The 15197-nt window shown below is 46.1% G+C and overlaps 1 protein-coding gene across 11 annotated transcripts in view; it reads right to left on the minus strand.

The window, feature by feature from the left end:
* Nucleotides 1-15197, minus strand: part of KIAA1217 (KIAA1217 ortholog) — a 501320-nt gene that overhangs the window by 412776 nt on the left and 73347 nt on the right. The window lies entirely within an intron of this gene.

Raw genomic sequence — 15197 nt, forward strand, 5'->3', positions numbered from 1 at the left:
TACATCCAGGGCTCCTTGTCCCATCCCAGGGAGCAAGTGAGCAGAGCCTGTTCCCCACCTCCTGACCCCCCAGCCCTCAGATACTTATAAACATTGATTAAATCCCCTCTCAGTCTTCTCCAGACCAGAAAGCCCCAGGGCCCTCAGCCTCTCCCCATCAGGCAGTATTCCAGTCCCCTAATCATGCTCATCGCCTTCTGCTGGACCCTTAACAGCAGATCCCTGTTCCTCCTAAACTGGAGAGCCCAAAAGTGAACACAGTACTCAAGATGAGGTCTCACCAGAGCAGAGTAGAGGGAAAGGAGAATTTCCCTTGATCTGTAAAATGTAAATATTTTTTAAATGTATGTATTTTGACCGCGTAAGTTCACCTCCACCTTTGTTTGCATGTGCTTAAGAACTGCCTTTGTTCTTTCTTTGATTTAGGGATTCAGAGTATGTGAATTGGAACACAGTAATGATTAGAACTATGTGAAATTGAAAAAGAGTGTATATCATCTGAAAGAGGGCATTTAAACTTCAGTGACAGAGTCACAGAATCATAGAAGCACAGCCCTGCAGAGAAGGACATGGAGGTAGTGCTGGAGAAGAAGCTGTGCATGAGCCAGCAACAAGCACTCACAGCCCAGAGGGCAGATGGCATCCTGGGCAGCATCAAAAGAAGCATGGCCAGCAGATGGTGATGAGGGGATTCTGCCGCTCTGCTCTGGTGAGACCCTACCTGAAGTACTGTGTCCAGCTTTGTGGCCTTCAACACAAGAAGGACATGGACCTGATGGCGAGGGTCCAGAAAAGGCTATGAGACATAGAGAGTTTGGGTTGCTCAGGCTGGAGAAGAGAAGGTTCCAGGAAAACCTTATAGGGGCCTGAGCTGGGCTACAGGGAGGCTGGGAAGGGACTATCTACAAGAGATTGTAGCATTAGGACAAGAGGCAATGGTTTGAAACTAAAGAAGGATAGATTGCACACTGGGAGGAAGTTCTTGACTATGAGTGTGGAACACTGGAACAGGTTGCCCAGAGATGGTGGAGGCCCCATCCCTGGAGACCTCCAAGGTCAGGCTTGATAAGGCTCTGAGCACCCTGCTCTAGTTGGGGATGCCTCTGCTTACTGCAGGGAGGTTGGACTAGCTGACCTCTAGAGACTCCTTCCAACCCAGCGCATTCCTTGATCCTATGAAACTGACATCTCTGGTCTCCTGCAGACAGCTGCAGCAGTGCCAGCGCTGAAAGCCCTGCAAACACATCACATCACTGAGGTTGACTAAGCACCATGTTGTTCGTTAAAATGCAATTAGAGCTGGAAGCATGAACAATTTAACAGCTACGCACACCAGAAACCACCACAAGGATCTCAAAACCCAGCACTTTTAACCCAGCAGTGATGCCCTGCAGCAGTTGTTAGCAAACAGATGCTCAAATTAGTACAGCATCAGCTGCCATTTGTTGTTCCATCAAGGGTGGAGCTGACACACTCCTGATGAAAATTGTGAGCTTCCAGTCTCTTTGATACTATGTTCCAAAGAATCACAGAATAGTAGAGGCTGGAAGGAACCTCCAGAGATCATTGAGTCCAACCTCCCTGCCAAGGCAGCATTCCACAACCTCTCTGGACAGCCTGCTCCAGGGCTCCATCACCCTCACTGTAAAGAAGTTCCCCTTCACGTTGAAGCAAAACGACAGGATGAGGAGTAGTGAGTTTAAACTGGCAGTGGGGAGATTTAAACTGGATGTTAGGAAGAAGTTCTTCACAGTGAGGGTGGTGAGACACTGGCACAGGTTGTCCAGGGAAGTTGTGGGTGTTCCTTCCATGGAGGTGTTCAAGGCCAGGTTAGATGAAGCCTTGAGTCTGTTCTAGTGGGAGGTGTCCCTGCCTATGGCAGGGGTTGAAAGTAGATGATTTTTGAGGTCCCTTCCAACCTAAACCATTCTACAATTCCATGATTCTATGTTCCAGTTTGTAATTGTTGCTCCTTATTATTGCTGACCACCAAAAAGAGATTGGCCCAAGGCACTTGACACCCACCCCTCAGATATTTATAGACACTGGTGAGATCTGCTCTCAGTTTTCTCCAGACTAAACAGCCTCAGGGCTCTCAGTCTCTCTCCACAGGGGGAGATGCTGAAGTCTCCCAGTCATCCTCATGGCTCCCCACTGGACTCTATCCAGCCCTGTCTCTCCTGACCTGGGGAGCCCAAACTTGGACACAGTATTGCAGGTGTGATCTTGCCAGGACAGCTTTATTTCACCAATACTCATGTTCAAGCATCATCCATTTGTAAGTTACTTTTGGTCACTTTGAATCTCAAAATAAAGGAGTTCAAACGAGCAGTAACACTGTGTTTAAAAATTAACTATGCAAGTAATGTGATTTATGTTCAAGGTCATCATACCTTGAAATAATCACAGGATAGAGAGGGTTGGAAGGCATCTCTGGAGATCATCTACTCCAATCCACCTGCTAAAGCAGGGTCACCTAAAGCAGGTTACACAGGATCCAATCCAAGCAGGTTTGGAAACTCTCCAGAGAACAATATCCCACAAGTTCTCTGGGCAGCCTGCTCTGGGGCTCCAGCACCCTCAAAGGAAAGAATTTTCTCTTTCAGTTCAAGTGAAAACTCCTGGGTTCCAGTTTGTACACCCTGCCCCTTGTCTTCTATCACTGGGCACCACTGAAAAGAGTCCAGCCCCATCATCATGACCTCCATCCATTAGATATTGATAAGCATTGAAAAGATCCCTTCTCAGTCTGCTCTTCCCTAGGCTAAACAGCCTCAAGTCTCAACCATTTCTTTTACAAGTCCCCTTAGCACCTTTGAGGTTCTCTATTGGACTCTTTCCAGTAGTTCCCTGTCTCTCTTGATCTGAGGAGCTCACAACTGGACATAAATCTCCAGGTGTGGTCTCAGCAGGACAGAATAGAGGTGGAGGAGAACCTCCCTTGACCTGCTGGCCACACTCTTCTTAACGTACCCCAGACGACCATCTGCCTTCTTGGCCATGCGGGCACATTGCTGGCTTATGGGGAGCTTGCTGTCCATGAGCACCCCCAAGTCCTTCTCCTCAGAGCTGCCTTCAAGCAGGTCAATCCCTCACCTGTACTGCTGGAGGTTATTATTTCCCAGGTGCAGGACCCTACACTTACCCTTGTTGAATAATGCTGATAAGTAAACACTATCCAAACTGCACTAAACAATGTGGAGCTACTGGAAGGCTGAGATATAATGATACAATCTGCCCTTTTACTTGGGCCTGACAGGAGTTTGTCAGTACTCAAACTCAAAGCCAACAGCCCTTATTAACAAAGCCTTGTAGATTGACAACCACAGCTTATGCTCTCTCAAATCTCAAATAAAAAAGTACTTTTAAGTCCACTGCTTAACAGACAATCTCTGGTGACTTCTGGAAACCACCGGCTGCATTAGCAAGTCTCAAACTACCCCAAAGAGAAAGCAAACGGAGAATGCCAATGTCTCTGCCTCTTCTTGTTTCACCTCCCCAGCAAAAGAGCACAACACTGACCAGACACTTTGGTCTTGTATCCAACATATATCTTGACAGATGACATCTTGATGTCAAGACACACAAGCTGCATTTTTCAGAACATGCCCTGACAATGCATTACAAGAACCATGGATTTACATCTAGGATGAAAAGGGCTGAGGTCCTTGAAGACACAACGTTCAGTGAGCAAGAAGAAGGAAGAGGAGCCAGAAGGGGGCTGCTGGGCTTATGTTTTCCCTATTGAGAAGAGCAACACTGCTTACTGAAAGCTGAATGCAGTCTACAACTGATATAAATCATTTTTTTTGTTTAGCTTATACATAAGTTAGGCTAATTTTCACCATATAGTCAGAAAATAATTGATGGTTGGAAAAAAAAAAACATGGAAAATATTCTTTATCCAAAGATTGCTGCAGTCTGAGAAGACAGCTCACCCTCCCCACAAAGCAGAAGAGGCTAAATTGCTTGAGCACAGAACTCACACTGAACCACCAAGTTGTGCCCAGCCAATCTGTAATAATTGCAGACAGAACACAAACAGGCTTTGTTGAGAACTCATAATATCTAATCAGCTATAATTGTAAATTTTATTTTTCCATTTGTAAATTACCCAGGGAGCCAACTGGAGAACAGGGATAGAAAATAATATTCTGTCTGGGGAGGTTTGGTTAGCACACAAGCTCTAACCACCCCTTCCCTAATGCCTGCAAGGCTCTTCTGCCTCCAAGTGTAGCTTAATTGTTAGCTTCTCTTTGAAGGTGTTTCAGCTATAACGCAAGCAATGCTCCAATGAATTCTCAGCTCTCTGCTGGTTGGTTTTGTTTTGTTGGTTTTTTTCCTCAAAACAGTTCTTTTACATCAGCTACAAATTTGGATGCTAAAAAGTAAGTTCTATACTCATGTGCACTTCTGAGGAATGTGAAGATTCTCAAGCGAGAAGTTTCACATTTTCTAAACTTTAGGGGGGCAGAAAAATGAGAGGAAAAAACAAACACAAAACACAAACACAAGGAAACAAGAAAACCCAAACAAAAAACCCATCCTCAAACTAACACCACCACAAAAAAAGCAAACAGCCCACAGCAAATGCATACAACCAGCCCCAAACTTTGAAACATACACCTATGGATTTGTTGTTTCTGTTGTTTTCTCATGTGAATCTGTTTTGGCATTGAACCCATCTATCCCTTCTTCACCTGCCCACTTCCTGCCCTCTCCACAGCCCATCAGCAACCACAGCTCTCCAGAGTCAGGGGGCAGTGCTTGCAGGGCACAGCCTGGGTAGGGCCACACCAGTGTACTCCACACTTCTCTCTTCCAAGGTTCATCTTTCAGGCAAGCAGATTGGGTAATTCACAGAATTAACCAGGTTAAAAAAGACCTTCAAGATCACTGAGTCCAACCTATCACTCAACACCTTCCAATTAACTAAACCATGGCACTAAGTGCCTCACACCTTCCAATTAACTAAACCACGGCACTAAGTGCCTCATCCAGTCTCCTTTTTAACACCTCCAGGGATGGTGACTCTGCCACCTCCCTGGGCAGCCCATTCCAATGCCAACCACTCTTGCTGTGAGGAACTTCTTCCCAACATTCAGCCTGAATCAGCCCTGGTGCAGCTTGAGGCTGTGTTCTCTTGTTCTGTCACTGGGTGCCTGGAAGAAGAGACCAACCCCTCCTGGCTACAGTCTCCCTTCAGCTAGTTGTAGACAGCAATAAGATCTGCCCTGAGTCTCCTCCTCTCCAGGCTGGACACCTGCAGCTCCCTCAGCTTCTCGTCATAGGGCTGCACTCCAGCCCTCTCCAAACTCACCTCTGCCAACACTTGTTTTTCAGCTGCACAAGTAGTTATCCCCACGATCACACACATTCAGGTTTGGAATGGACCCAAAGAGACCATCAAGTCCAAGCCACCTGCCAGCACAGGACCATACAATCCAGCTCAGGTCACAGAGGAACACATCCAGACAGGCCTTGAAAATCTCCAGAGAAGGAGACTCCACAACCTTTTTGGGGAGCCTGTTGCAGTGCTCTGGGACTCCTACAGTAAAGAAGTTCCCCCTTATGTTGAGCTGGAACCTCCTGTGCTGCAGCTTACACCCACTGCTCCTTGTCCCCAACTCCCAAAACACTACCAAAAGCTGCACAACAGACATGGCATAGTGAGTACCTCAGCAGAAAGCAGATGGCAACTGCCTCATGCTTAGAGCATCCAAATACCACAGCTCTTACTGCTTAAAGGACGGTTCTGAAAGCATACTGGTGAGGCTGCACCTCAAGCAGTGGGTTCAGTTTTGGGTCCCTCACTACAAAAAGGACATTGAGGGGCTGGAGCAGGTCCAGTGAAGGCCAACAAGGCTAGTGACAAGCCTTCAACCTATAAAGAGCATCTGAGGGAGCTGGGGTTGTTCAGCATGAAGGAGACTAAGAGGAGACCTCATTGCTCTCTAAAACTACCTGGAAGGAGGTTGGAGCAAGGTGGGGGCTGGCCTTTTCTCATAAGTAACAATGAGAGGGAATGGCCTCCACATGCTCCAAGGGACATTTAGATCAGATATTAGGAAAAATTTCTTCCAAAGGGTCACTGGAACAGGCTGCCCAGGGAAGCTGGGGAGTCACCAGCCCTGGAGGTGTTCGTAAGACATTTGGATGAGGAGCTCAGAGACATGGTCTAACAACTATGCACACAGAGATGTTATGTTATGGTTAGACTTGATGATCATAAGGTCTTTTCCAACCAGGCAACTCTGTGGTGCTGTCCCACATCACGCTTTCCCTAGGATGACATCTAACTATGTTTAGTCACCAATTAAGGCCCAGCTGTGAGCAGGGTCCTTCCAGAAGGACATCAGCAGTGGCAGCAGAGCATCTGCCACTGTCTCCTGCTCTAGAAGTGACAGCAGATCTTTCAGCAAAGAAAAAACTACTGTCAGCTGCATCTGTAAGCTGAACTATGCAAAATTAAATATAGTGCTAAGGGAGAATAGAGTAAGGATTTGCCTTACAAATAGACTTAGTTCTTTTTTAAGTGAGCTTCTTCAAAGCCAGCAGTCAAGTGAGCTAATACCATACTTTTACCAGCCCTGCTGTAAGAGCCATGTCAAAAATGTTGGAATGGGTCTAGAGAGCAGGCCATGAAGATGGCTGCACCTCTCCTATGGGGACATAGGGAGCAGAGAGGGTTGGGGCTGTTCAGCCTGAAGAAGAGAAGGCTCCAGGAAGACCTTAGAGCAGCCTTCCAGTACCTGAAGAAAGATACAAGAAAGCTAAGGAGGGACTTTCCCAGGAGCTTGTAGTCACAGCACAAGGGGCAGTGGCTTTGAGCTAGAAGAGGGGAAATTTAAACTGGAAGGTAGCATGAAATTCTTTAGTGAGAGTAGCGAGACACTGGAACAGGTTGTCCAGGAAGGATATGGATGTTCCCTCCCTGGAGATGCTCAAGGGCAGGTTGGACAAGACCTTGAGCAACATGGTCTAGCAGAATGTGTCTCTGCCCATGGCAGAGGGGGTGGACCTAGATGATTTTAAAGGTCCCTTCCAAACCAAACCATAATATGATTCCATGAAAATGCAAAGATGAGCAAGGAGAAACAGCCAGAAAATCCATCCACTGCAGCACTGTGACAAATAATGTATAGATGGATGGAAGAATTAAACCTTAATTAGCAAACTTGCTCACCCAGGTAGTCTTCTGTCTCATTTACAAAAAGCAAGCTTTGCCAGGTTGGAAAAAAAGACAAGCAGTGACAAAAGTGCCAGGGTTCTGAAAACAGCAGTTGACAATTTTATCCAGCAAATAAAGGAGCCCAACATCAGCAACATGAAGTGAACATACTAATAATGACAGAGATTATCTCTCCTCTCTATTAATCTGCATTCTTCACAGATGGTTATTTATAAAAATTAAGTATGAAGCTGAAAGGTTATCTATGGCCACATTAGCAAACATCTGCTTGCAATTCCAGTTTCATGTTTGCCTGCTATTCTTGGCCAGGCAACCATTCTCAAGAAGTACCAGATGTGACCAAGTGTTCTTAATCATAAAATACTTGGTTTAGGAAGATAAAAGTTCAGGGGAGGGAAAAAAGGCAAGGCCAGGACAGAAATCACTTTCACTGAACCCAGCAAACTGCTTTCTGCTGCTCCTGCCACTGAATACTCCAGGGGGAAAGTGTTTCTGAAGAGGAAAAAAGCAGTTTATTTAGTGTGCCACTACAGATAATTACTCTTCATTTTTAAAACTGAAACATTCAGAGGGATAAACATGAACTCAGTTTCAACTTTAAAGCAGAGAAGTTATGTGCTACAGCAACTGAACCTCCTATTTGTGGGCCTGCTCTTGGGTCACCAATAACATCCTCTGGGCTTTGGGCAGAGTGGCTGGAAGGCTGCTTGGCAGAGAAGCTGAAAATGAGCCAGTGTGAGCCCAGGTGGCCAAAAAGGCCACCAGCATCCTGGCCTGCATCAGCAATAGTGTGACCAGCAGGAGCAGGGAAGTGATTGTGTCCCTGCACTGGGCACTGATGAGGCCATACCTTGAGTACTGGATTCAGTTTTGGGACCCTCACTCCAAGGGTGAAGGTGAACAGGTCTTGTGAGGAATAGATGAGGGAACTCTACTGTAAAGAATTTTTCTACTGTCTAGTCTTAATCTCCCCTCTTCCAGCTTCAATCCATTCCCTCTCATCCTATCACTACAAGCTCTTGTAAAAAGTCGCTCCCCAGCCTTTCTGTAGCCCTGTTAGTGACTGGACTCTAAGGTCTCCCTGAAGCCTTCTCTTCTCCAGGCTGAACAGCCCCAGCTCTCCTCCTCAAGACACTCAGCATCAATTTACATGGAATCTAGCAGCTTCTTCCCCTGAAATACTTATCCAGGGGTATTCTCACACTATCATTTTCCTAAAGTCTTTTGGTAGGAAGCAGAGATGTCAGTAACTTCATAGCCATTTACATCATGAAACTTCCCGATACAGGCAACAAATTGACGGGTAGGAAACAGAAGATTCTTTTTGAGTAAGAGCATTTGGAAACTAACACGTGCTCAGGATTTGGAGGTTTTGGTATACCAAGAAAAAGGAAAATTAAAACTTCAGCTATCTTAAAATTAAATGGTTTTCATTAACAACACTGACACATCAGAATTCTGCATTTCAGCACAGGTAGGAGCCAGCTCTCTCTTTTCCTCTCCTTTCCTTATGATGAGGCAGCAGAGCATGATCTTCTAAATGACATGATATAGAGAGCAAATAAAGGAGATGAACACAACTTTAGTGCCAACTAAAGAGACTACCAAATCAAATTCAGTGCTAAACAGTAAAGCTTTTTTACGTGTGTGCACCTCAGAAACAGAAGCTGCTCTCTTCTTTTCCTGCTGAGCAATGCTTCCACACATCTTGGTTTTCATCCTCTTGGTCCCTAAGTTCATGTGCATTTCCATGGCACACGTTAAGGATTCCCAGGAGGGAATGTGCCATCTTCCACGCAAAGCCCTGGAAGGCAGAAGGGTTTCACCGTGGCAGCCAGGCATAGAGGATGCAGCTGATAGTGCTGAGTTCCTCACCAAACCTCCACGCTGCCACCTCTCATCCTGCTCTTCCCAGCACTGAAGCAAGGATTTGAGTCTGAGCAGGCTGCAAGCTTTTAACATCTGGGACTTGGAGAAGAGTTCTCATGACCACCACAAGTCACACAAAGGACAAATGTCACAAAGATCTGTAACAGCACATATAAGAGGCAGGTCCAGGAGCTGCCCTGAGAGAAGGGGACTTAGCTGAGAGGGAAGTGATACCACATTAAGCTGTATAAACCAGAACTCGTTCAGCACGAACCAAGTAGGGGAGAGACACCTTCCCCTCCCAACCATGGGCCAAACAGCCAGAACAAAGTGCAGAGCATGCTTTAAGCTACCTACACAGGGAGGCAATGGCTTAAGGACTCTTCCTGGGAGAAACAGACAATAAAATGAGGAAGTACAAGGATGAAGCGAAAGTAGAGGGAGAGAAACCTCAGAATTCACTCATTTAATGCAAAAGCATACACAGATCTGAAATCCTTCCAAGCAATGATGAACACTTCAGTAAGCAAAAGCAGCTCTTAACACACATTCCAGTTGAAATTAAGTCCTCCAAATGCAAGGGTATGGCAGAACAGCTTTTGGCTTGGATATATGAAAGCATTCAAGTGGTGTTCCTTACACACCTCTGCACCCTTGACATCATCTCAGGTGTAAGCAGAGCCACAGAATGTCAGGGGTTGGAAGTGAGCTCTAGAGATCATTTTGTCCAATGCCCTTACCAAAGCAGGATCACCTAGGGTAGGCCACAGAGGAACACCTAACACTCCAGGCAGATAGCCAAGTCATACACACAGAAGTCATATGTTAGCTACTGTGCACAAGAGCATCTGCATTTAGCTAGGGTGCCTTGAAACCAGAAATCTAGTGGAGAAAAGAACCATTTGCAGCAATCAGATAAGCTATAAAGCTATTTAAATTCACATGATTTAGATCTCTACTACTCTTCAACATCCTTTAGGAGAAAGAACACCTTTACTGAATTCCTCTTGCAAGAGGGTAAGTTAAACACATGCAAAATGAGGGCTCCCTTTTGGGGGGTGAGCAATAGAACCCCATCAAGGATTGTCTCGGACTAGCATAACCCACACCAAAGGAGGAAAAAGGAGAACTGAGACCTGTGTGTTAAATATTTACATCCCTGTCCTTCATATCACTGCATCTCAATAACTTTCAGCTTACTTGGTGCCCTTTGCAGATATTTGTTCAGAATGTCTGAAATGTCAGCTGTAAAAACTAAAGCTAGCAAGGGAAAGTAAAACTTTATCATTCATTAGAAGTTGCCAGCAGCTCTAGAAGTCTGCTACATGCCAGCAGCCTGCCTAAGAAAGAGACTCTTGTTCATGCCCTGCACACGACACCCACCTAACCTCCACAACCTCTCTGACACATAAATTAGCATTGATCCCAGAGGCCCAAGAAACAAGGCCCTGCAAATAAGATGTCCTGACAGGGACAAATCCCATCTTGTGCCCTTATCTGAGGACAGAGAGTGGCAAGAGGCACAGCCAGTGTCCCCCAGGCACCCTGTAGGGAGCTGCTCTGCTCCTTCCCGGGGCTCAGGAGGGCTCCAGCAGCAGCCCAGGGTGCTCCCATTCCTTCTTTGCCGCAGCACACAATCCTAAGAAGGGGCAGCAGACACTGAACTCCTCCCTGTGTCACAGGTTTCATGTTTCAGCTTCCACTCGACCTAACATCAAACTGTCAGAAGGACACTTAACTGTTGGAGCAGGTCCAGAGGAGACCACAAACATGATCAGAGGACCGGAGCACCTTCCCTACAGCTGAGAGAGTTGGAGCTGTTCTCCCTGGAGCCTTCTCTTCTCCAGGCTGATCTTCAAGCAGCCTTCTGGCATCTGAAGGAAGCTAAAAGAAAGCTGGGGAGGGAACTCCTATGAGCACTTGTTGTAATAGGATGAGGGGAACTGGCTTTAAGATGGAAGAAGGGAGATTTAGACTGGAGAATAGGAAGATATTCCTAATTTGTGAGCATAGTGAGACACTGAAATAAGTTACCCAGGGAGGCTGTGGATGTCCCCTCCTTGGAGCAGAAGTGTGCCATTTCTCTTCTCAACCCTCCTCAAGCAGAAGCAGGATTTGCTCTTCACAGTCAAAAAAATTAAGAAGAGTTAATTGCTGTGCCTTATACCAGTGAATGGCCTAACCTATTGCAAATGATACCAAGCATGCAGAGGTCTGCTCCTTATTAAGCAATCCAGAGACCAAGCTCCATGCCATAGACCATAAAGAGACTCTCACAAAAGAGCTGGTTACAAGACTTGCATTATGAAATTACTAAAGCATAGTAATAGGATCTAAATATCTACTCATAGAGACATTTAGTTTGAGCAGAAAATATGTGACATTTAGCATAAATGAGACAGCACCTTGAAACCAGTACAAGGCAAAGAAGTTAACCTACCAGTAAATCTGCACCTACAAGGAGCCAAGAGAGGCACAGTCCCCTCTGCCAGGTATGCGCAGAAGAAACATGTCTCATACTTAGGGATACACTTTTAAAGTCAAGACAAAGTCAAACCAGAATTGCCATGCTCTACCAAGAATTGTCATGATCTAGTTGGAGATGTTCCTGCTCACTGCAGGAGCATTGGACAAGATGACCTTCAAGGGTCCCTTCCAACCTGTGTTCTGTGTTTCTGTGCTCACCGCATACTGGAGTACTGCATCTAGTTCTTGAGTCCCCAGCACAATAAGGACATCACACTGCTGGAGAGGGTCAAGAAGAGGCCATAAAGATCATCAGAGGGATGGAGAACCTCCCCTATGGTGAAAGGCTGAAAGAGTTGGGGCAGTTCAGCCTGGAGAAGGCTCTGGGGAGACCTTACAGCAGCCTTCCAGTACCTGAAGGAGCTACAGGAGAGCTGAAAAGGGACATTTGACAATGAGCTTGTAGTGAGAGGATGAGATGGAACAGACGGAAGCTGGAAGAGGAGAGACTTAGACTGGAGATAAGGAAGAAATTCTTTAGAGTGATGGTGGTGAGACACTGGAACAGGTTGCCCAGGGATCTTGTGGATGCTCCCCTCCCTGGAGGTATTCAAGACCACGCTGGATGAGGCCTTGGGCAATCTGGGCTAGTGAAGTGTCCCTACCTGTGGCAGGGGGATCAGTAGTAGCTGATCTCTAAGGTCCCTTCCCACCCAAACCATTCAGTGAAGCTGTGAATCATTTGGAGATGTTTAGCTGTCATACTACAGTTTCAAAAATAACATCAGATCCTAATAAGGATTCATGGGTTGTTAGATACCAGAGCAGCACAGCAGCAGCCATGCGATTCCACTGCACACAGGTGCTCTGTTAGCATTACAACAAGCACCAAAATGAACAATTTCTCCCGTGCAGACTTGCTCGCCTCTTGAGTTTTTGCCCTCAAGTTTTCCCTCACTGAGCTCCAATCCAATGGAGCTCAAAGAGAAGCTCAGACACAAGGCTGAGTCCAGCCTGTCTTTTCAACAGCTGTGTCATTTAACTGCTTTGAGGAGCATTAATGATGCTTATTAGCATGCTGACAGCTGATGTATCCATCATTAATACCATTAGTGAATACAGCAGCAGTTAGAACTTCGCAGTACCAAAGAGAAAGCCTGAGAGGCTGCAACTGCAGACAGTGAACTCAAGCTCAGTGGCATTAGCACTCAGCAGCCCATTTTCTCATCATTGCCATCACACTAGGAAAAAAGAAATGGCTTTATGCTTTCCTGCCCCTGTGGACATCGTAGTCTGTTCATGCAGCTGAAGAGTTCCAACAGAAGACACAAACAGCCCTCAGCAATGCAAAATTCTAGAGCAGAAGAGATGTGGGTTTAAGCCTACCTAGGCTGAGGAATTGCTGAATGTCTTTCCCACTTTCATGTCAAATAATTCTGGCAGTGCCAACATGGGGCTGAGGAGTAGAGTCCTGCACCAGTAAAGGTGAGGAGCTGTCACAATCTGATTATCCTGTACCAGCCCTGGTCATCAGGGTGGGGGTCATGCTCAGATTCAGGTAATTCCATTGGAACAAATAAAGGTGAACTGACACCAAGCAGCTGATGGTTTGATTAGACCACAGCTGAGAGAAAATGGGAAGGAAAAGGAGGAGGGTAAGTTGAAAAAGAAAGAGAGGAAAGGAAAGAGCGAGTCAAAGAGCAAAGGAGGAAAGCTTCTGGAAAGCAGCTCCAAAGAAGGACCTGGGGGTGCTGGTGGAAAGCAAGCTCACCATGATCCAACAATGTGCCCTTATGGCCAAGAAGGCCACAGGTCTGCTGGGGCACCTTAAAAGAGTGTGGCCAACAGGTTGAGGCAGCTTCTCCTGCTCTGGTGAGGCCACACTTAGAATATTTCACCCAGTTCTGGGCTCCCCAGTAGATGAGGGACAGGGAACTGCTGGACAGAGTCCAGCAAGGGGACAGTAAGATGCTGAGGGGACCGGAACACCTCTCTTAGAATCACACAATGAACCAGGTTGGAAGAGACCTCCAAGATCATCCGGCCCTATCCAATCAACTAGACCATGGCACTAAGTGCCTCTTAGAAGGAGAGGTTGAGAGACTTGGGGCTGTTTAGCCTGGAGAAGATGACTGAAAGGGAACCATATCAATGCTGATCAATATCTAAAGGGTAGAAGTCATAAGGATGGGATGGGCTCTTTTCAGTGGTGCTCACTGACAGTACAAGGAGCAACAGGCACAAACTAGCACACAGCAGGTCTCACTGGAATACAAGGAGAAACTGAAAGTGCTGTCATTGGGCACCACTGGAGCAGAGCCTGGCTCCATCCTCCTGGCACTCACCTTTACATATTTATAAACACTGATGTGGTCACCTCTCAGTCTCCTCCTCTCCAAGCAGCACAGCCCCAGCTCCCTCAGGTTCTCCTTGTAAAAGAGATGTTCCATTCCCTTCATTGTCCGTGGTAGTTTAGGTGTTCCCCGCCTCCCCACACTTTAGAAGGCACCCCAGCTAACTCAGTCGGGCTCTGGGAATATAAATGAAGCTATTTATTTACAGCTAGCACAATATACAAGCAGATATTTACAATAGATACAGAAATATACAAAGGTAAAAGTAATACAGAAACACAACTCCCCTCCCAGAAACCTGAGTCCCCAGGAGGGGCTCTCAACCACCCCTGCACCTTCCCCATGCCCCTCTCAACCTTACCCCAGTCCTAAGGAAGAACAGAGGTGCAGCCAAGAGGTTAGGAAGCAAAGGTGAGTGGCAGGAGATGTTAGGGAGATGCAGCTCAGCCAAAGCCCATCCCGAAAGTGAAGACAAAATGGCAAAAGTGTTATCTAATGTTTACATTCTTCTTCAGTGAGACTCTGAGGGAAGGAGACATCACCATTGTTTTCCTTTCATAGCCAGTTATCTACTTTTTCTTACCAAAACATTCTAGCCTGCTTCAAACTAGCACATTGTCTTTGTGGCTCTGTGCTGGACACTCTCAATCAGTTCCATATCTTTCTTGAAGCCAGGGGCCCAGAACTGGATACCAAACAACCCAAAAGCAGCATTTCCTCTCTCTATGCACCTTCCTGTTCAAGAAGTGGGGTTAGCTTGGGTTTTGAAGAACACAACTCTCTGACTGTGAGGACAGCCAAGCAGCAGCACAGGTTGCCCTGAGAGGCTGTGCAGACCTCATCCTGGGAGCTTTTCAAGATATGTCAAGATCAAGCCCTTGAGCAACCTGGCCTGAAGCCACAGCTACCCCTATTGTGAGGAGCTGGCTGCTCCAGAGATCTTCTGAGATCCCTTACAGCCTGATTTACCTCTAGAGTCCTCACAGTAAATCCCACAGTGTACCATGCATTTGGACTGTGAACTTACTCTAGCTTCAGGCAAATATTTTATGGAGTTAAACACAGATTAGTAAAAACTGATTTCATAATTAAGACTTTGTATTTCACCATTTTTAAAGCTCCAAATTGACCTCAAATATTCTTTAACACTGGGAGCAGACAATGCAAAGAGTTTTGACTAAACTATCACTGCTCTCCAACAGGATGTCTGAAGCTACTTGAAAAGCAATTTAATTATAAAACAAGCTATCTCCATCCAACTTGTGCCTAACCTCAAAATATAATAATATGCTGTTCCTACTGGAAACCAACCAGAT

This window comes from Pogoniulus pusillus, chromosome 23, assembly GCF_015220805.1.
Source record: "Pogoniulus pusillus isolate bPogPus1 chromosome 23, bPogPus1.pri, whole genome shotgun sequence".
Classification (NCBI taxonomy): Eukaryota; Metazoa; Chordata; class Aves; order Piciformes; family Lybiidae; genus Pogoniulus; species Pogoniulus pusillus.